This window comes from Equus asinus, chromosome 6 (genome assembly GCF_041296235.1).
Source record: "Equus asinus isolate D_3611 breed Donkey chromosome 6, EquAss-T2T_v2, whole genome shotgun sequence".
In the NCBI taxonomy this organism is placed as follows: Eukaryota; Metazoa; Chordata; class Mammalia; order Perissodactyla; family Equidae; genus Equus; species Equus asinus.
The window spans coordinates 77544648-77564986 of NC_091795.1; the positions used below are offsets into that span (position 1 = coordinate 77544648).

The window sequence follows — 20339 nt, forward strand, 5'->3', positions numbered from 1 at the left end:
ATAGTCTTGAGGAGACCCATTGACCTGGGAGGGGCTAGCGGCCGTCATGAGACCAGTAAGCAGGTGTGATCACAGGCAGTCTGCCATCACACACTGGAGTTAATTATTCTTGTGGACAGTGACCAAAAATTGCTTACAATAAGCATAGAAATAGTTTTGACTCATTCTGATCTTTACTACAATTTCCAATCATTATATTTATTCCTTTACCTATTTTTGTCTTTTTCCCTTACCAAAATATACGCTCCATCTGGGCAAGGACCATGTTTGCTTACTCGTGGTTGTATCCCCAACACCTAGCACGGTGTCTGGCACAATAAATATTTGTTGCTTGAAAAGTATTTGTTGAATAAATGACTAAACATGCCACCTGTGGAGAGACTGGGCTGGAACCTCCGTCTTTTATTACGTGCTTTATTTAATATCTGTGTTCTTTGATCTGGATGATACTAACGCTAAGTCTTATACACACAAAGTGAACGGGAAAATTGAGGTAATTTATGGGTGATTCAAGCAGAATGGACCACCCACTTCAACCTCAATTATCTGGTTATTTTAGGCGGAAATATTTTAAAACCTGAACAACTGGAATAATTGCCTAATTTGTCCATTTCACTTGATTCTTGCAGTCCTAGCTGCAGACAGATGTGGAAATGCTTCCCTGTTAAGATAGTGGTCCTACAGCAGACACACAGCACACAGGCACGTGTGCGCACACACACAGGATTGTGAAGGAGAACAGGAGTTTAAGAGGGAAACTGGGAAGGGTGTCTAGAGGCTCACTTTCCACCAGAAGAAACCCCCATGCCTGGCCTTCTGCAGCATTCAATTTCCTCCCCCCAAGTGTGCATGGCTGGAGCCAAAGGTAATCACCTCTTGACCTTGGCAAACTGGGCTACTTGGAGGTGGACCCTCATGGGCAGAAAGGACTGGGCTGACAGGCACAGTTCTAAAGGAGATACATTCTTCAATTTTGGATTTAAAAAAAGAACAGGGAAAATTCAAGCCTAAGCCAAGAAGCGGCTTTGTCATGTCAATAGTATTTAAAGATGCTATTTGGCTGGAGCTGAAAGTCCTGCAAATGAAAAACAACTTGTCCCTCCCGCCGCCCTCCTTCTCCCTGTTGGTTCTCAGCTCTGTCCTTAGCTCTCCACCAAAGCTTTCCCTCCTGACAGAGTCCAAAGTCACCTTCCACTGGGAAAGGCACGTGTCCAGTTGATGGCAACCTAGCGCATGGCCTGCTTCCCCCTCTGTGCTGTCTTCTTCTGAGGAAGTAGGGTATCTCAGGGATCTACCAGCCTCCTGAGGAAGTGGGCTATCTCAGGGATCCACCAGCCTCCTGAGAATGGCCTTGGGCTAGGGGCAGAGTCGCTTCTTGTCGTTTTAGGGAGGGTGAAATAGAGGCCAAAAGAAGGAAGGAAAAGGAGCAGGGGGAGACACAGTGTGTGCTGCCTACCATGTGCTAAGTAGGCACTGGTGAGTTCCTTTACATGATAATGTATTCAAAGCTCAGACAGCCCTGTGAGATGGATACTGTAGGTAGTAAGATCCTCACTTTACACATGAGAAAATGGAAGCTCAGAGGGGTTAAGTGATTTACCTAAGGTCCCATGTCTAGTACACGGCCAGATATTTTGAATTCCAAAACTCAAGTCCGGGGCCAGCCCCGTGGCCAAGTGGTTAAGTTCGTGCACTCCGCTTCAGCGGCCTAGGATTTTGCTGGTTCGGATCCTGGGCGCAGACATAGCACTGCTCTTCCGGCCACGCTGAGGCAACGTCCCACATGCCACAACTAGTAGGACCCACAACTAAAATATACAACTATGTACTGGGGGGATTTGGGAGAAAAAGCAGAAAAAAAGAAGAAGATTGGCAAGAGTTGTTAGTTCAGGTGCCAATCTTTACGAAAAAAACAAAAACAAAACTCACATCCCTTGAACTGTGTACAGGAAAGTGATTGGCTCTGAGTCAGGGAGCCATTTGGGGTAATTATGAAAATGTCTTCAGCCTTCCTTTGTTCTTGCCTCCAAGCCTTTGCTGACAACATTCCTTCAGCCTTCTGTCAATATTCTAGCCATCTCTCAGGCCTAGTTCATCTCTTCCCTCCTTCATGAAGCTTTCCTCGATTCCCCAAACCATAATTAATCACTTCCTTTGTGTCCCTCCAGCGGGTCTGCTAACACCTGTGTTGAAGCATCCGTCTAGGTCAGAGTTGTGGTTTGGCTGCTGGGGTGTGTGGGTGACACACGAGGCTGGGGCACTCTGATCCAGCCTGGCACCAGCTTGAGAGGCACATGGTGGAGACACAGAGTGGGGGCATGAGGCAAAGGAGAACTTCTCCACTGCAAGGTTTGGGAGGAAGCTCAAAACCCAGAGGCTGCAAACTGTTCTCCACTGGATTTTGCTACGCTGAGGCCTACCCACACCATGCTCAGATTCCAGAAGGCCTCCTTCGTCCTGTTGGGAAATCTGCAGCGCAGGAAACACCGGGGGATATAAGCTCTGAGCCACCCCCCCCCACCCCCCCCCCCACCCAGAGCGGGGTATAGGTCTGCTTCAGAAACGGTTGTTAGGTGAATGCGTGAATCGCTTAATGATTGAATGTTGCTGCTCTCAGGAGCCACCTGCTTGGTCTGGGGTCAGGAAAGCAACGGAAAGATGATTGTAAATATCACTCCCCGGTCCCCGTGGTTTACCCAAGCATAAAGTCTTGACCCAGGCACTGACTGGTCTTCTAGGGCCTTCCCAGCTGAGCCCCGTGTTTTGCCCTCTCTAGGGCGCTTCTAGGGGTGTGGTAAAGCCAAGGCCCTACACCCCTGCCTCCTGGCCTACCCCAGGGCGGATCCCCATCCTCCTCTTCTTTCTTGCATTCTCCTTGGCCCAACAATCCACCTCACCACTGGCATAAGGCAGAGAGATCAGACCAGAGGGTGGCCCTGTGTCTGTGTCCTTCTGTCGCCCTGGGGAAGGCCTAACAGCAGCAGCTAAGATGTGCCTGAGCCTGGAACACAAGCCCCTGGCTATCTCCTAACATCAACTTATTCTGACTAGAACCCTAGGAACAAATGTGTGTGTCAGTGTGAGCGACTGTGTATGCATGTGTGTGTGTGCGTGTGCACGTGTGGGGTGGCTTTTTAGGCTCAGGGTATCTAGAGATGCCAGATTGCACTTGGACGGAGCTTGAAGTTCAGCCCGTCCAATCTCTTCATTTTGCAAATAGAGAAACAGGTTGTTTTCATTAATAGGAGTCTTTACCTGATAGGTGGGACATTAAAAATATGAAGGCAGACCCTGTGGCTACCCAGAAGGAGGGGTCCTTGTTCATCCTGGTCTCCTCCCCTCCCCACCCTGTGTTCCAGGCCCCTTCCTCTCCTCCCAGGGAGCTCCTCTCCTTTCCTCAAAGCCTTCATCAGAAACGAAACAAACGGAAGATGTCATTGAGGATGCAAGAACTTTTTCATTGTCTAGGAGCCCCACCTGTCCTTCCCTGTCCCCACCACCATGTGGCCCATGTGTCCTAGCAGACTCATGCTCTACGACACACCTTTGTCCCTTTCTCCCTTTTCTCATATAGCCCTGTAACAACCTTGCGAGGATAGTCTTCTTATCCCCACTTTACAGGTGAGAAGGCTGAGGCTCAGAAGAGTCAAGAGACTTGTCCACAGCACTCGACTGGTACCTAGTGGGAGTGGGATTGGAAACTCAGCCTTCCGGACCCCACGTGTGTGTTCCAAACCAGAGCAGGCTGGAGACAACTCCAGACGGAATGCACAGTGTCCCTTGATTCCTCCAGGCTGCTGAGCTGCCTGGGAGGAAGCCCATGGCTGCTTCTCTCCCTCCGCCCTCTCTCCACCACTCCAGAAGCACTCAGCCTGAGCTGATAACCGTGGCAGGTGCTTGGGAAATGGTTCTGACACCACAGGAGCCCCCAGAGGGGCCAGCCTGTGTCTGTAGGATCCAACGCCCCCACCTTTGGAAGGGCTCCTCCTGCACCAGGACCACTGGCTCCTGCACAATGAGTGGCCCCAGAGCCCTGACTCCCAGCTGTCAGCACCAGCGATCTTCACTCAGGAGCTAAGCCCTGGCACTTCCCAGGTCTGCAAGAGGCCAAGATTCCCTTCCAGAGAAACACTTCATCTGTGTCCGAGCCCAGGGCCTTGTGCCCCATCCAGTGTCTTCATAGTTCAGATTCTTGTGACTATAAAGGGCCTGGCACCCATGAGCATACATCCTTTCAGCTGAGTTCCATGAGAATGGTGATGGCTTTTCCATTAAATATCAAGCTCTCAAGTCCTTTTGGTTGTTATGGGATGAGATGAACCTCCGCAAATTCTGCTGGCCTGTGATCCAACCCAGATATTCCGGGTATCCCCTGTGATGGAGCAGGTGACTTTCCATCCCAGGCAAAGGCCTGGGGGTGGCATCAAAACCTGGGGACAAGGGTCTGGAGCTGCATGGAAGGAGAACAAAGGAATATTGGCAGCAAATGAAGCAGGAGCTAGGATCCTACACTTATGGGGAGTCACATCTTATATGGAGTTATTCTCTAAAGTCAGCACATGAGGAAAGATTGTCCATGATCAAAATCACCTTGACTCCCCTTCCAGAAGGTACCATGTTGGAGACTCTGACAAACTCTCTCATTTAGTCCCACCAGCTGGTGTTGCCATCAGCATGAGAACAGATGCTGTGACTTTAGGTGAACAAATGCAACAAGGTGGCTGTCTTGCATTTAGGGACCATGTTGTGTGGAAAATGTGTACTTTGAGCACTAGACTCACACTCACTCATGAGTCAGGCAGACACACGTCTTCTGGCGTCTGGGGCATATGCTCACCAAATGGACAGCTGGCCGAGTGTCCCCACGATTGCCCCTCCACTAACGTGTTGTAGTTCCACGGTGTTCTGCTCAGCATTTCCACTCCTGGGTGCGTCAGGCGGGGCAAAGCAGCAGGATCCGGAGGGCACCACCAAGAAGCTGGGAGACTGCCCCAGAAGCTGAACCCTGCATACCTGGGCCACCTTTGCTGTACTTTCCAGAAAGTTTCTCATTTTGAAGTGCTCCCCATTGCTGTCTCCTCAGTACGTCACACCCGGGGGCAGCCATGCTTGCGGCCACTTTCTGGTACAAAACAGCGAGGTTTCTCTTGCACAATCACATTTTTAGAGCCTCTTTCCTCTACTCCTCCTGCACTGGGAGTTATTATTTGTTAGGGGGTAATTAATCCTACAAGCTGGAGGCAGGTGTGTTCTTGCTGTTGAGGAACGAGGCATGAAAGATGTGTGTCTCCGATGTGACTGTAGAGACAGAGCACCTGGCCATGGCGGGGGAGAAAAGCAGGGTTTTTTCTTTTTCTTTTTCTTTTTGATGGCAGAGTAATAGTAAGAACAGAAGAGCTGAGTAGGCCTAAAATGCTTCCATTGGGAGTGTGAAGGGCAGCCCCAGGACTGAGGAAGCTGTCATTTAAAACAGCTAAGACAAGGGAGAGGGCACCAAATTGCACCTGTGTCGCAATACTTTGAAAATCTTTCTCCAAATGACTGACTTTCTCTGAAAGGCCATTTGAAAGCATAGGTACCTGGTGTTCTGCAAATATTTATATCAGCATTTAAAAATTCATTATTTTTTATGACAAAAGTAGTGCAATGGTTGTTATGAAAAAGCTAAATATCAAAGAAACAGACGACCAGGAAAGTGAAAGTTCACCATCATTCCACTGTGCTGGAAATAAACACTGTTAACAGTGTGGGATATTTATATTAGAGTTGTAATCGATCGTTTATTTATACAGCACAGGCGTGTGCGGGTGGGGGAGCACATGCCCTCACTTGCCTTTCAGCTGTCGCTATCTGAAGAGCGCCTTGCCAGGGCTCTTAAGACAAAGCATCACTCTCCACCTGGTGGCACTACCTGCATTTCCTGGTAGGACGGGATTGACCCACTCTGGGCTGCCTTTCCAGCTCCGCAGCAGCAATCTCATCCCTGTGCCTCCTTCCCACCCCCTCCCCCAGTCACCTCTCACAGGTCATTGGTTGGCATCTGGGTCCTTCCCCAGGACTCCTCTGGGCAGGCAACACTTCTGGGGTACTCCAAGTCCTGTCCTTAAGGCTCAAGAACAGTCAGATTCTCAATTCCATCCTTGCTCACAATTTTCTCTGTCCATTGTTATATAATAGATAGCGGGCTGAATTTGAGGTGGGGGCTGGGCAGGGAGAACACTGGTGTTTCTTGAGCACTTGTGCCATCTTAAGAGTTTAAATAAAGTCTTTCATCGTGAAGTTAAATGACCCACTCAAGGCTACACAGCTAGTCAGTGGGAGAGGTGGTCCTGCAAGTGAGTCCTGGCTGATGGAGAATTAGAAGACCCTGGATGGAGTCCTTAGTGGTGGTATGGGTTGCACAGCCTGGGGAAATCTACTTCCCCTCCCTGGGCTCAGTGTCCCCATCTATACAGCGGGGAGGTTGCTTCTCAACCTTGACTGTGCATTGGAATCACCAGAGAGGCTCTAACAAGCTGATTCCTGGGCTGCACCTGGAGATTCAGATTTAATCCTTGTGGGATGTGGTCAGAGTGTCTCACCTTCTCTGGTTCTGCTGCAGTGCTGTGGGTCCCAGGGGCCTGAATGTGGCAGGGCCAGAGCTCCTGGCCTGTCCTCGTGGGAATAAGGACACTGCTAACCTCCGCTTTATTTCCACTCCCTCAGTCATGTCCCAGACTGAAAATTCTCCCGCCTAGAGGTATAAGACTCCAAAAGCTGTGGGTTCACAGTTCTCAGTTCTCTCACTTGGTGACCTCAGGCAGACTGCTTAACCTCTCTGTGCCTCTGTTTCCTCACCTGTAAAATGAGGAGAAAAAGAGTGCTTGCCTCGCGGGACTGTTAGGAGGATGAGATGAGATAACACGTGCACAGTGCCACCCTCAGTGCTGGGCCCTCAGTAGCGCGCGTTCTCTGTTTCCTTTCCTACTTCCTCCGACAAAGCTCTCTCCAGCAACTGTGACTCGATGTAATGACACTCATTCACTCTGTCACTATAAGGTCTGAGTTCAAAGGATCACACTGAAGAGTCCTGAATGTCCAAATAAGAGAAACCAGGAGAAGGTCCAGAGAGAAGTCAGGGAGAAGCACCCAGAAGAGATGAACCCATTTTTGGGCTGATTACAGGGTTGCCTCCATGACCTTACTCTTTCTCACTGAGCCCTGAGATGCTCACATGCAGGACCTGCTCTGAAAGAAGGAAACGGGCTTGCCCTGTGCAGCCACTCAACCTCTGGCAGAAGCTAAAGAATTTACCTCCTTGAGTTCCAGACAAGTCTCTTAGCATCTAAGCACCTCGACCAGGTGGTAGGCACCTCCTCAACCTCTGCTGCCTTCTAGGTGCTAGAAGAGCTCTCCTGACCACCACCCCCGACACACACACACACTGCCCTTTTTTCCTCCCAAGGGTTGGGTTTTGACTCACTGTTTTTTGTGACCCTGTGGTTGGGCTTTCCAAGGCTCATCCAGGGGAGGCCTGGCTCCTTCTTCATGACTCAGTCTTTGCAAAATCTCTTGGCTCTGCTCTGCCTGTTTTGGCGAGGAAGGCTAGAATATTCTCCGCATCCAGGGAAGGAGGGAGCCCTGAGCGCTGGAACCAGCTGCACCTGCATTCCTTCCTTTGCTTTGCCACTTGTTAGTGCTGTGATTTGGGCCTGTGGTTTGCCTCTCAAGAGGAGCACAGACACATGTTAGCCCATTTGACTCTGTCCTCCTTCTGTCCGGCATGATCACAGAGCACAGTTCCTTCCTCATAGCTGGAAAAAAGAGCAGAGGCAGCAAATGGTCATGATTGGAGTTAAATCCTTGGGCTTCCCAGCCCAGTACCTCAGAAAGAGCGTGCTTTGCAAAGATTGCAAGCCTGCCACCTGCAGTTCCAGCTGACTGCCACCTTGGGCAAATCGATGACTTCCTCAGCCTCATTTACACAGCTGTGCTCTAAGGCAGTTGGTCTAAATCAGTCATTCTTAAAAGTGAATTATTTGGCATACCAGTTTTGCAAACTGCTTGTCAAAAAAAACAGGTCTCAAAGTTCCAATAAGTTTGGGGGATTCTGTAAACCCTTTCCCTCAACCCCCTGGAGCACATCCTAATCTACACATCCTCCTGGTCAAGGCAGCCACACGGCCAGTAACAGAGAGGCCAGTTTGGCTTCATTCAACTCACTTTCTCCTAAACTCATTTGATCATGAAAACTTTTCATTCCTGTTAACATCCTGGAGCCCTAGTGACTGGAGAAAAACATGAGAAATAGTGGTCTCATCCGGAGAGGGCTTCTCAAACGTGAAGGTACATACAAAACACCAGGGCTCTTGTTGAAATACAGAATCTCATTCAGCAGGTCTGGGGCCTGTTGGAGATTCTATTCGTCTAACAAGCTGCCAGCTGATGCCGATACTACTAGTCCCCCGACCACATATCGAGTCCCAGAGGGCTGATTCCTAAGGCTTTTTCAGCTTCAAGATTAGAAGCAGTGCAGAAATGGTGACTCAAGGACTCTGGACTCATAGAGACCTGGGTTAGGGCCTTGGCCTCACCACTTAGCGGCAGTGTGAGCTTGAACAAGTCTACCTCCCTGAACATTAGTTTTCTCATCTCTAAATAAAGTGGTACCTGCTCCAGAGGACTGTTTGAGGATTAAATTAGACTATGCAAATAAAACATGTAGTGCTAGACCAAGCCCTAGGAGCAAAATCTGTACTGGTTAACAATATGTACATCTGTGCATCATTACAATATCTGCCTGCTCCATCTGTGGGTGGTACCACCTCTTCGCCTGCCCTCACGTTACTTGCACTGCTGACAGCTGCCCTCAGACCTCTTTCTTCCCAGCATGTTGGCACTGCTCTCTCTGTTCATGGGACTTTGCATGGCCTCTCTTCTCCAGCACATTCTAGTAAGTTCTCTTGCTTTCAGGGTATCAGAGGAGCTGAGAGACAACAGCTCTCCTCCAGTGGTTACAGACAAACCAGTCTAGTAACAGTACAACCCACTCTGGCAGAAGTAACACAAGTCCTTCCTGATCCTGTCCACAGGGGTCCTCACTGACCAGCGAGGCACTAGTGCTCACATTATCCCATCAATTATCCCGGGCATGGGCCCTACCGACTGTCGTAGATCTTGTGTGTCACAAGCAGCTACCGCGAGTCTTTAACTCTCATTGTATTCACCTTCCTGTTCCTCAATGTGTTTCCACACTCGTGTGAAAACCTTCATATAAATATGTTCACATGGTAAAAAAAATAATCCTTTGTGAGCTAGCAAGGCCTATATTTGGGATCAGTTAAGCTCCCTGCTTGTGTGTAGACAGTGGATTAGGACCCCATCACCCTGGCTGCCCCTGATCTTGCTGCATCTTGGAAGCTAAGGAAGGACGAAGGAAGGAAGATCACCATTTATCAATCACCTCCTGGTGTTTGGCCCCTGATATGCGTCATCTCATTTTAAGCCTCTCAGCAACCCTGTGTGATAGGTATTGGTATTCTTCTTTCTCAAGCTCAGAGAGGTTAAGTAATTTGTCCAAATGCACATGACTAGTAAGTACTGGAGATGGAGTTAAAGTTCAGGATGACTTGACTTTTTTCTCACTATCAACTTCCTCCTTTCCCAGACTACATGGCAGAAGGGGAGGGCCCACATCTTCCAAGTTGTACCTGTTACTGCAACACTTGGAGAGAATAAGTTCTTTCTCCACTTGATCCTGCCTTGGGTCAAGTTCTACATCTGGCCCCATCAAATGTGACCATTAGAGACAGTGCCACATTGTGCAAACATGGCAGCTTCTGTTCTGACCATGTGGACATGAGTCAGGGCAGAGGGGAGAGAGTTGGTCAATGCAGAGAACAGAGTGCTGGGCAGGGTTCACTCTAGTTGGCCCGTCCATGGGATACCCCTTGTTAGGGGCAGTAACTGGAAAGAATAACATTTAAAAGGCAGAAGAAGGGGCTGGCCCGGTGGCGCAGCAAAGTTTGCACACTCTGCTTCAGCGGCCTGGGGTTAACTGGTTTGGATCTCAGGTGCAGACGTGGCACCACTCATCAAGCCATGCTCTTGCAGGCATCCCACATATAAAGTAGAGGGGGATGGGCATGCAGTTAGTTCAGGGCCAAGCTTCCTTAGCAAAAAAAAGAGGAGGATTGGCCATGGATGTTAGCTCAGGGCTAATCTTCCTAAAAAAAAGAAAGAAAGAAAGGAAGGAAGGAAGGAAGGAAAGAAAGAAGGAAAGAAAAGAAAGAAAGAAGAAAGAAAGAAAGAAAGAAAGAAAGAGAGAGAGAGAGAGAGAAAAAGAAAGAAAGAAAGAAAGAAAAGTGACTGCATAAAAGAATGAAATAAATAAAAGGCAGATGAGAAGGCAAACTTCACCTTGACCATACCCAGGCACCTCGCTGGTCATCTTCTGACCCTGGTGCAGGTTGGCACAGCAGCTCCCCCACCAGCAGCCGCCGTGGTCTGCTCGGGAAGCTCACCCCTGGAGGGGCCCGGGGATGGGAATATGTCACATCCTCGTTCCTGACCTCTGGCCCAGACCTGAGTCATCCCACCATCTATCACAGAGCCTGGTGTGTGGTGAGGTGTGTCAGGCTGACCATACACAGTTGCACATATCTGGGAGGCTCTGGACCGCTGGATCCCTGCCACACTGTGCCACATGCTTTGTTTCTCTGACCCTCAGTTTTTCCAGTGATAGAAGACGGTGACTATACCACCAATGTCACAGGCCCATGTGAGAAACCATTAAAACCAAGACTTTCTGGAACCTCCATGGAGTTGCAGGGTAAAATGACGTGAAGTGCAAGTTGTCCACCATTCCTCCAGACTCCTGAGAATGGACTTGGGAGAGCCTGTCCGACCCCTGGTCGCCAACCAGTCATCCAGATGCACAAACACCATTCAAAGATGACAGCTCCCAACTTGACGATGGTCCTATACAGTGTGCAAATGTGAGGGTGCTAAATTCATAACCTGGGACACCCTGTCTGCTCCACACTCGGGAGCTTAGTGCCTTTTTCTCGGTTGCCACTGTGAGCTGATTTTTAATTATCCTTCGGGACTGTCGCCTCTTGGAATGCTGGAAAGGAAATGCTCGCCCCAGCTGGGCTGCAGTCAGGCCTGTTGGAGAACAATGTCCACCTCCGAGTCCATTCTGTTTATCTCTCTACTGGAACGCAGACGAGAGAGCGGTGCTCTGTGAACCAAGAGGCAGAGGGAGCATGGTGACTTGTCAGCACTTCTGTTGCTGCAGAGCCGACATGATTCAAAATACCAACCTCTTTTTAAACCTTTAAAACTTGGCTTCTGGGAGTGCCTCATTGAACAAGGCAATGAAGGTCTTTTATTATTTTTCAAATCAACATCATTATGATCATTTTCCCTTTAATTATAGCACCTCATGTTTATTGAGCACCTACGCTGTGCCAGGCACTAGGTTTACATGCATCGCCTCATTCAAGCCTCACAATTGTGTGAAGCAGGTCCATTTACTAGCCCCTTTTTACAGATGAGAGGACTGAGGCTCAGAGAGGTTTAGCCCTCTCCCCTGGCCAAGGTTGCACAGCAGCAAGAAGATAGTGGTGGTATTCAAGCCCAGGCAGCCTGACTCCAGAGCCTCCCCTTTAGCCACAACCTCTTCCTCCCTCCTTGGAATTGGGTGTTTGTTCAGTTCTATGGACCTGGGAACAGGTATTGGGAAAACACCTCATACACCCTAAGCTTCTGGTTTATAACTTTTACCTACTCCATCCCAGCAACCTGTGCTCACCCATAGCTGAGTAATAGGAGGACCGTGTAGGGTCAAGCTGCCATATTCCACCCACCACAGAGAGAGGCGAGGGCCAGGGCTCTGTAGACAAAGGCGCAGACAGATGTCTGTTTCCAGGATGGGACAGCTGAGCTCCTGGGCTTACAGGTTCTGCATGTTCTCTAGCTAGCTCCGCAGGCTGTTTTAGGAAGATGGCTCATTTTTTTTCATCTGGAGGAGAGGAGTCTGGGACGCTGCAAAGAAGGAAGGAGTGAAAAATGGGGCAGCTGGGAGCAAGGCACTCCAGAGAGAAGACTTTCCTGCTTGTGCAGTTCATTGTTTTGCCACGGCCTTGACTGCTGGGCCTGCAATCCTTCCACTTCGCTTGCCTCTGTAACCTTCCTCTCCAGCATTTTTAAGGCCACAAAGCTAATAAGCCAGAATTTTAAAGCAGCCCAGGGCCAAGGGTAGTGGGTTGAATTGAGTCCCCCCAAGGTATATGCCCAAGTCCTAACTTCTGGCACCTATGAATGTGACCTTATTTGGAAATAGGGTCTTTGCAGATTTAATTAAGTTAAGGATCTAAAGAGTGGGCCCTAAATCCAATGACAGTGTCCTCATAAAAGAAAAGAGAGGAAGACTGAGACACAGAGACACACGGAGAGTAAGCCCATGTGAAGACAGAGAGAGAAATTGGAGTTATGCCACCACAAGCCGAGGAATGCCGGGAGCCTTCGGAAGCTGGAAGAGGCAAGAAAGGATCCTCTTTCAGAGTCTTTGAAGGGTGCAAGGCCCTTCGGACACCTTGATTTTGGACTTCTAGCCTCTAGAACTGTGGGGGAAAGATTTCTGTTGTTTGAAGCCACCCAGTTTGTAGTAATTTATGGCAGCCCTAGGAAACTAATAGACCAAGGAAGACTCTCTCCTGCCATCTAGATCACTGGCAAGGATCTGTCGAGTGGTACCTACCTCCCATGACACAAAGGAGCCAGCTGGGAATTTGAGGCTGGCCTAGGTGCCAAGCTTTGCCCGCAGTCAGCAGCCTGGGTGTATTTACTTGTCTGGCTCCTGCACCTTTGAGAACGGGTACTGTGGTTAGTGGCTGGAAATTGGTGCTTGTGCCAGCTGACCACAGTCAGAACTGCTCTGGAAAACAAAGGTCCATTTGGAAAGCCACCCTCTCTCCCATTTTCTCTCACCCCTCAAACTAGGCACAGCTTGTATGGGTGGATGGGAGAGAACTAGAAAAAGGGAGGGTTAAATTGATCCATATAATACGGGAAGAAAAATTAGTGAAGGATCCTTGGAAGCACAAAAGGAAGGAGGTATGGGTCTTTCCTCCTGAGGGGTGGCAGAGTCTAGAAGAGGGGAGACGAGGGGAGAGGAGAGACCGCTCTCTGTCAAGACAAACAGCAGCAGTGGGTGGAGCCATGAGGACTGGAATGGCTGGTTGATGAGAAGGTCCCTGAAGCAGTATTGACAAAGGAAACTTTGTATAGTGGTGGTCTCTCCCCTGTTGTAAGTTCCTCCCTTTCCTCTGCTCTACTGTCATCCCCTCTATCTCTACCAATGGGGAAAAGTTGGTTACACCAATAGTCTGTCAACTGGTAAAAACTGCTTACACCAATCGTCTTGTGTCAATGCTTCTTTGGGGAACTCAGGGAGAGGGACACGTCATGTGTGGGTGAAGCCACATGGAGAGCTGGCGGCAGCCACAGGGGACAGACCTATGAGGGTGTTGCTCAAGAATTCACTGAAATAATAAATTGGATCGAGAGAAATGTAACTGCAGAATTCCTAGGGATTGGGCAGGGAGGAAAAAGGAGAGTCTAGAAATCGAACTGCAAGTGGGGTGGGAGAGTTAAGCAGGTGACCCAGATGTTACAGGAAAAGGTGGGCTCAGCCATGGGTGGACTCGGGGACAGCCAGAGGTAGCCCTTTGGGACCCATGTTTGATTCAGCTCTTCATTCCCCACAGCATGGTGCACTGCATAAGACAGATTCTTAGTAAATTCATAATAAATAAATTGTGTCTTGCAGGGGCCATTTGGAACCAAAATACTATATAGTATTATGCATGGGAAGATCCCAAGCTACAAACCAAAATCAAACCATGCCTGGAGAGCTGATAAGGGATATGGTCTCCCTTCTCAGTCCCTCCCGGCTCTGTGGAATTTATTTTTCTCTTCCCCTGGTTTTCCCTAAACAAATTCTCCCCAGTGACTGATTTCAATTTGTAAAATATTTTTTCAGATGACTTCTCCCTACAGTTTATAATTCTCATCAATTTAAGCTATCTTTTATTTCTCCTGTTCCTTTAAAGCAAATTTTATTACTTTTCACATCCTGACTTTGAGATCTCCCAATCTCTCCCTTTCTCTCTGAAGAGCTTTATTGAGATATAATTTACCTACCATAAAATTCACCTTTTAGTGTACAATTCAGTGGTTTTAGACTATTCAGAGCTGTGCAACCACCACCATTATCTAATTCTAAAACATTTTCATCACCCCAAAAGGAAATCCTGCAACTATTACTAGTCATTCCCCATTCCCCCTTCCCTGGAGCCCCTGGAAACCACTAATCTACATTCTGTCTCTATGGATTTGCTTATTCTGACATCTGACATAAATGGAATCATACAGTGTGTGACTGGCCTTTTGTGCTGGGCTTTTTTCACTGAGCGTAATGTTTTCAAGGTTCATCCCTGTTGTAGCACACACAGTACTTCCTTTTTCTGCTGAGTAGTATTCTACTGGATATACCACTTTTGTTTATGTGTTCTTCAGTTGATGGACATGTGGGTTGGTCCCACATTTTAACTATTGGAAATAATGCTGCTATGGACATTCACGGAAGGTTTTTCTGTGATCACACATTTCCATTTTCTTGGGTAGATACCTAGGAGTGAAATTGCTGGGTCACATGGTAACTTCATGTTCAGCATTTTGAGAAACTGCCAAATTGTTTTCCAAAGTGGCTGCATGTACATTTTCCATTCCCACCAGCAGTGTATGACGGTCCTAATTTCTCCACATCTTCACCAACACTTGTTACTGTCTGTCTTTTCCATTTTAGCTCCCAATCTCATTTAAAAGTTGCTTTTCTCTTTTAACTTCTCTCCAAAAGGATTGGCACACAAGCCAGTAGTTGAAAATTTGCACCTGAAACGTCAGGATATCTAAACCCTTCATTTACATTACAGATATTCCTGTTTGTTCCAGCCGTGCACAAACTCGGACCCACGTCAGAAAGGAGTTTCCCCCAACCCTGGTGGAAAAGAGAATACCATGGAAAACGCTTCTTCTCCTGGTTCCTAGAGAAGCTGCATGCAGGGTATGTACGTGTTCCTTATTCCTTTGAGAAATTTTAAGGACAATCTGTTTACCCAATACTAACTAGTCCCCTTGGAGCTCACGCAGGAATAGCCAGTATTTGTCAGCATTCTACCAGTAACAAAACATGTTATGGTTCTGGCATTTAATTTGCCTTCTCACAGAAACCTCAGGGCAATTCCTAGGAGTCTCTTCAACTTCTGGATGAGGCTTCTTGCCTAAGGTCAGCCAGCTAATAAATGATGGAGCAGAACCTCCAACTCAGGCCAGGGGATGCTCCCCTCTTACCTGCAGACTGTTCCCAGGATCTTTCCATTTCGTCACTGACTTGTTGGAAATGTCAAAGGGATCCTTTTTCTACATCTCACATTCTCTGCTGGTAAACCGGACACACACAGTCTCAGCCCTTTGCACGCCTGACGGGCTTCCACGGTCTGCCCAGGCTGTGTGGAGCTGGGTTAGCAGAAACTGGGCTCTGGATTTTGCTTTAGTTGTTTTCTTTTCCACTTCATTGTTTCCATAGGATGTCTGTCTTCCCAAAATAGCACCGGGGCATTCCAGGTAAACTCAACATCCGACCAAAATCCCCATTCAGCAGCAGGTCCAAGGGGTTCCAGCGTGTTTTCCTCCCTTCCTTTGATCACTGTGGCTCTGGGGGAGTGGGAGTCTGGGACAGGCTCACTGTGGAGCCTGGACATAGAGGGAAGTGGGAGGAGGCGAGGAGGGCTTGGCCAAGCTTTCTTGGAATCCAGCCAAATGACACTCCCGCCTTCTGCCCCAAGGCTAGAGCGGAGGCCTTGACCCTGGCCTTGGGGAATGTTATGAGGATTGGAGGAAAGAACTGAGCAGGGCCTTGTGGTCTAAGTCGTTTTGATCAGCGAACGAAAACAACCAACGTGGACCCAAATTCTTCCCTGATTTCAATGGATGGCAGCATGGTGTAATGGAGAAACTCTGGCTCTGGCTTAAGACAGAGCTGGGCTGCATCCTGGCTCTAGTGCTTACCAGCTGTAAGGCACAAGGCAGCTGTAAATCATATTAGCATCTCATTTACCACTCTGAGCCTCTGATTCCTCATTAGTAAAATAGGGATAATGGTACCCACCATGAGCAATAAAGACCAACGGATACAACGCCTGTAATAGGGCCTGGCCCGTGGTAGGTACTCAATCAGTATAGGTTAGTTTCCCACCCACTTCCTAGAGTTCAGAAGAAAAAGTTGCTAATTTCTTCATTGCATCTTTTTTTTTTTTTTTTACCATTTTTTTGGTAGCAAGAACATTTAAGATCTACTGTTAGCAACTTTCAAGTATACAATACTGTATTATCAACTACAGTCACCATGCTGTAGGTTAGATCCCCATAAGTCATTATTACTGAAAACTTTGCCATCTCCCCATTTCCCCCACCCCCCAATCTTCACTGCTCTTGACGTCATTACTACCCAAGTACTGAGAAGGTCCTGGGAGGCAGTTTAGAGAAGTGAAGAAAAGCACAGAATTTCATCAGACAGGCAGGAGCAGCAGTCTTTCACTTTACTTGTTTGTGTGTGTACCCCAACATAATTTCCTCAAACCACCCACTCCCTGCCTCCAGCACGTTTTAAAAATGGTCTAAAAATTGTTCAAGTTTAAACAGCTACAAAAAGTGTGATTTCTGGCATATTGTAAATATTAACATTTAAAACTAACTGTTACATCCCACTTTTAAATTCACCCAATGAAATATAACATCTGTGATTTGATACCCACTATGATCCATTTAAAAATGTGTGAAAAGCTCATTTCACGTTCATAAATTTTACATCCTTTAATCTCCTTGAATGTGTATTATTATTCCTACTTCCTCCACAGATTTTTATCCCGATGTATTATTTTTTGTGCTTCGAAGTGTTTTATTGAGCACATTTAAATAAATGGAGAGAGCCATTTTTAGCATTGAATACTTTTTCTCTTGCTCTCACAGGGCTCTCCTTCAAGAGTGTGCATTCTTTGATGAAAGTACAAGGAAAGAAGAACAAAGTCACTAAGTGAAAATTGTTATTGTTCCCACCACCAGTCCAGGAGCCCAGCAGGCCCTTGGGTATGGAACCGTCCAGGAAATTGGTGCCTGTGTTGGGTCCCCCTTCTTTTGCAAAATGGGGAGAGTCCTAGTGTGGGAATTCAGTCTTTTTCTCAGATAATTCCATTTTAGGAAAGAGGGCCTATGGAAGTGGAAGATCTGGAAAGTGGTTTCCTGGTTACTATTTTTGCTCCATTACCCTCTGGAATGTCCGGTGTATCTCAGAGGACAACTGAGTTCAAATCTGAAACCCAGTTTTGCCACTTACTTGAGTCAGGTAACCCTAGGCAAGTTACCAAATCTGTGGGTTTCCACAAAGGATTGTTATTAGAATAAAATGAGTTTAAAAGAAATTGTGATCCAAAGCAGGCTCTCAATAAATAACATGGATTCTCAGAGGACCCATTTTTCACTATTTAGGATAGACGAAATTATGATGTGTATTATTTTCATGGTGTACATTTGAAAGGGTAGAGTTTGTCTCCCAAATCTATTATTAAATTAATGGTATGTCTTGCACCTGATGGCCACTTGGAATTAAAGATATGGGGCAGCTTGCATCCTTCCAGCTTGTCCGAAGTCTGGCTTCTTTTGGGTTGCCAGCGGTTTACTTAATAACATTCTGAAATGGGCTCACTGCCTTTGGGAGCCAATTCTACAGCAACAGCCTGTGACACCTCCTGGATCTTCTTCCTAGGTTGTCACTATGGCTCAGAGCTCATCAGCATAAGTTTCGCGGGACTCTTTCCTCCAGGTCCACCAACCCTAACTGTGAGTGCACTGAGTTTCATCTGATGTTTGTTTTTCCCTCCACAGCTTTGTGAAAATTTCCTGCAATTTTCCTTGGTTGATTTCACAGTTCATTGTTCAGAGGAGCTACTGGCCTCCTCAGGTTTGGCAACTTCACTTAATACTCCTTATCATTTAAAACAAACAAAGTCAACTAGAAAGAGATCTTAACGTTGACCCCTGTGTGAGATGACTCTAAGCTGTGTCCAAAGAAACCTTTGTTCCTGCTTTTGTCCCTCCACTCTGAGGAGATCCCAATCCAGCGTGAACCACCATCTCCAATCACGTATGAGGTATTCAGCAAATGTTGTTGAGTGAACAGATGCCAGGGAAATTCATTTTTAAAAAACATTTTATTATGGAAGGTTTCAAACAAGTATAGAAGTAAATAGCATAGTGATTCCCAAACCCCACCCAGCCCTAGAAAGAGCCCAGAAGTTCCTATTTTGAAGAAGCCTCTCCAGTGAATCTGATGCACTCAGTGGAACCACACTCTGAGAAACTCTGATCTAAACGATGAAAGCTTCCGTCCCTCCCTCACTCCTGTTCAACTCTGTGGCCTCACCTCTTGCCGCGCCCCACCTTGTATTATGATCCAGTAGCCCTGAATTTATTTCAGGTCTTTGAATGTGCCGTGCTCTCTTCATCTGGCCTTTGCACAGGCTTTGCTTCTGCCTGCAGCACGTCCAGTCTCCATTGGACACCTTCCCCCACTCTTCACTTAATTAACTCCTACTCATCTTTTGGGTCCTAGTCTGGCACCGCTTCTTCCCTGCCACCTTCCCCCACCTCCAATTCCAGGTCAGGTGTCCTTCCCACCTACTCTCCCAGGGCTCCACCCTTCCCTTTCCTAACAGCCATCATACTGCTTTGTCATTGTGTCCTAATGACTGGTGTTTCTCTCCTACCAGACTGTAGGCTCCCTGAGAGTGGAGACCTTTTCCGTCTTGTCCACTCTTAGAGTCCAGCACTCAGCACACGCCTAGCACACAGCAAAGATTCAGCAAGTAACACTGAAACTGAATTCAATTGAAAGTTTATTTCAACCACACAAAAGAGGAGGACAATTTTAATAGTAGAAAATACTCCCTTTTTATTTGTGTGCAGTATAAAAACCTCAAGCATTAGCACATATGTGCAAAATACAGTCAAACTAATTATAAACACCTATTTTCTAAGCTGTTTCCCATCACATTTATTGGCTACATGTTCACTGTTTTTTCGGTCAGCACTTGACAGATTGCAGCAGTAAGTATTGAAGAATTAAGAAGAATGTAGAAATGTCTATCTGCTTAACTGTGTTCTGTCCTCTTATTGAGAAAAGATTGTCTTTATTCATATTTTTTTTCAGCTTAAGGGATGCCAGCCAAGTTTTGAGGCCATTCTTTTCTTCTTTCTCTACATTCTCATTCAGTCCCAAGACAACATACCATCTATGTCTGCACTGTCCAGTAGAGTAGCTGCTTACCCAAGTAGCTGTTAAGCACTTGAAATGTGGCTAGTGCAAATTGAGATGTGCTCTAAGTGTAAAATACAGGAGTTCAAGGACTTAAGAGGAAAGACAGAATGTAAAATATTCCATTAAAATTTTAAATATGATTACAAGTTGAAATTGATAATATTTTGGATATATTAAGGTTGTTAATAAAATGTACTATTAAATTTAATTTCACCTATTTCTTGCTACTTTTTTAATGTGGTTACTAGAAAATTTAGGACTACGTATGTCACTTGTACTGTGTTTCTATTGGATGGCGCTCATCTATATGGCTGCTTAAACTCAGCCACAGCTTCCCCATCTGTAAACTGGGGATAATACAATACATTTCTCAAAGGACAGTTAGGAAGATAAAATGAGTTAATATCTGTAAGACACTTAGAACAATACTTGGCATATAACTGGTGCTTTTTAAATGTCTGTGAAATAAATAAATGATGCTTATCATATTTAGCGTCTAAACTCCTCTTGTTAGCCCAGTCCCCTGCAAAACAGAATTTGAGGCTCAGGGGCTAAAGTTTCATTGGAGGATATAATCCCAGGGAAGCAGGACTGAGGGAAAAAGGGGAATGAGGCAGGAAAGGAAGGAAGCAAACACAAGGTGGGTGTTGTGGAGCACGCCACAGCTTCACAAGAAAGTCTGTATTTGGTTGCTTGATTACGAGAGGCACAGAGAGGCCCTGTGGAACCAGCGCATCTTGGAAGAGTTGCTGGAGGGCCAAGGTGAGCTGTTTATCTCCCACTTCCTTCCCATCTCCCATCTCACATTGTCAACGTTTGCCCCTTGTGGTGTTAAGTCTTTTGCACTTTCTGATTATGTCACTGGGCAGCAGCAAGGAAGTTGTAGACTCTAGAGGTCCAGGTGGGTTGGACCCAGGCTCTG

At 47.0% G+C, this 20339-nt stretch overlaps 1 long non-coding RNA gene across 1 annotated transcript in view; it reads right to left on the reverse strand.

Annotated features, from left to right (window-relative positions):
* The window catches only part of LOC139045548 (uncharacterized), a 38494-nt gene extending 22704 nt beyond the window's left edge, over nt 1-15790 (reverse strand). The window contains exons 1-3 of the long non-coding RNA XR_011504117.1: nt 10399-15790; nt 7463-7793; nt 1-6837 (exon numbers count right to left, since the gene is read on the reverse strand). The exon at nt 1-6837 is cut by the window's left edge and continues 22704 nt beyond it. This is a non-coding gene — a long non-coding RNA (uncharacterized lncRNA). The remainder of the gene's footprint in view (nt 6838-7462; nt 7794-10398) is intronic.
* Nucleotides 15791-20339: the final 4549 nt, after the last annotated feature.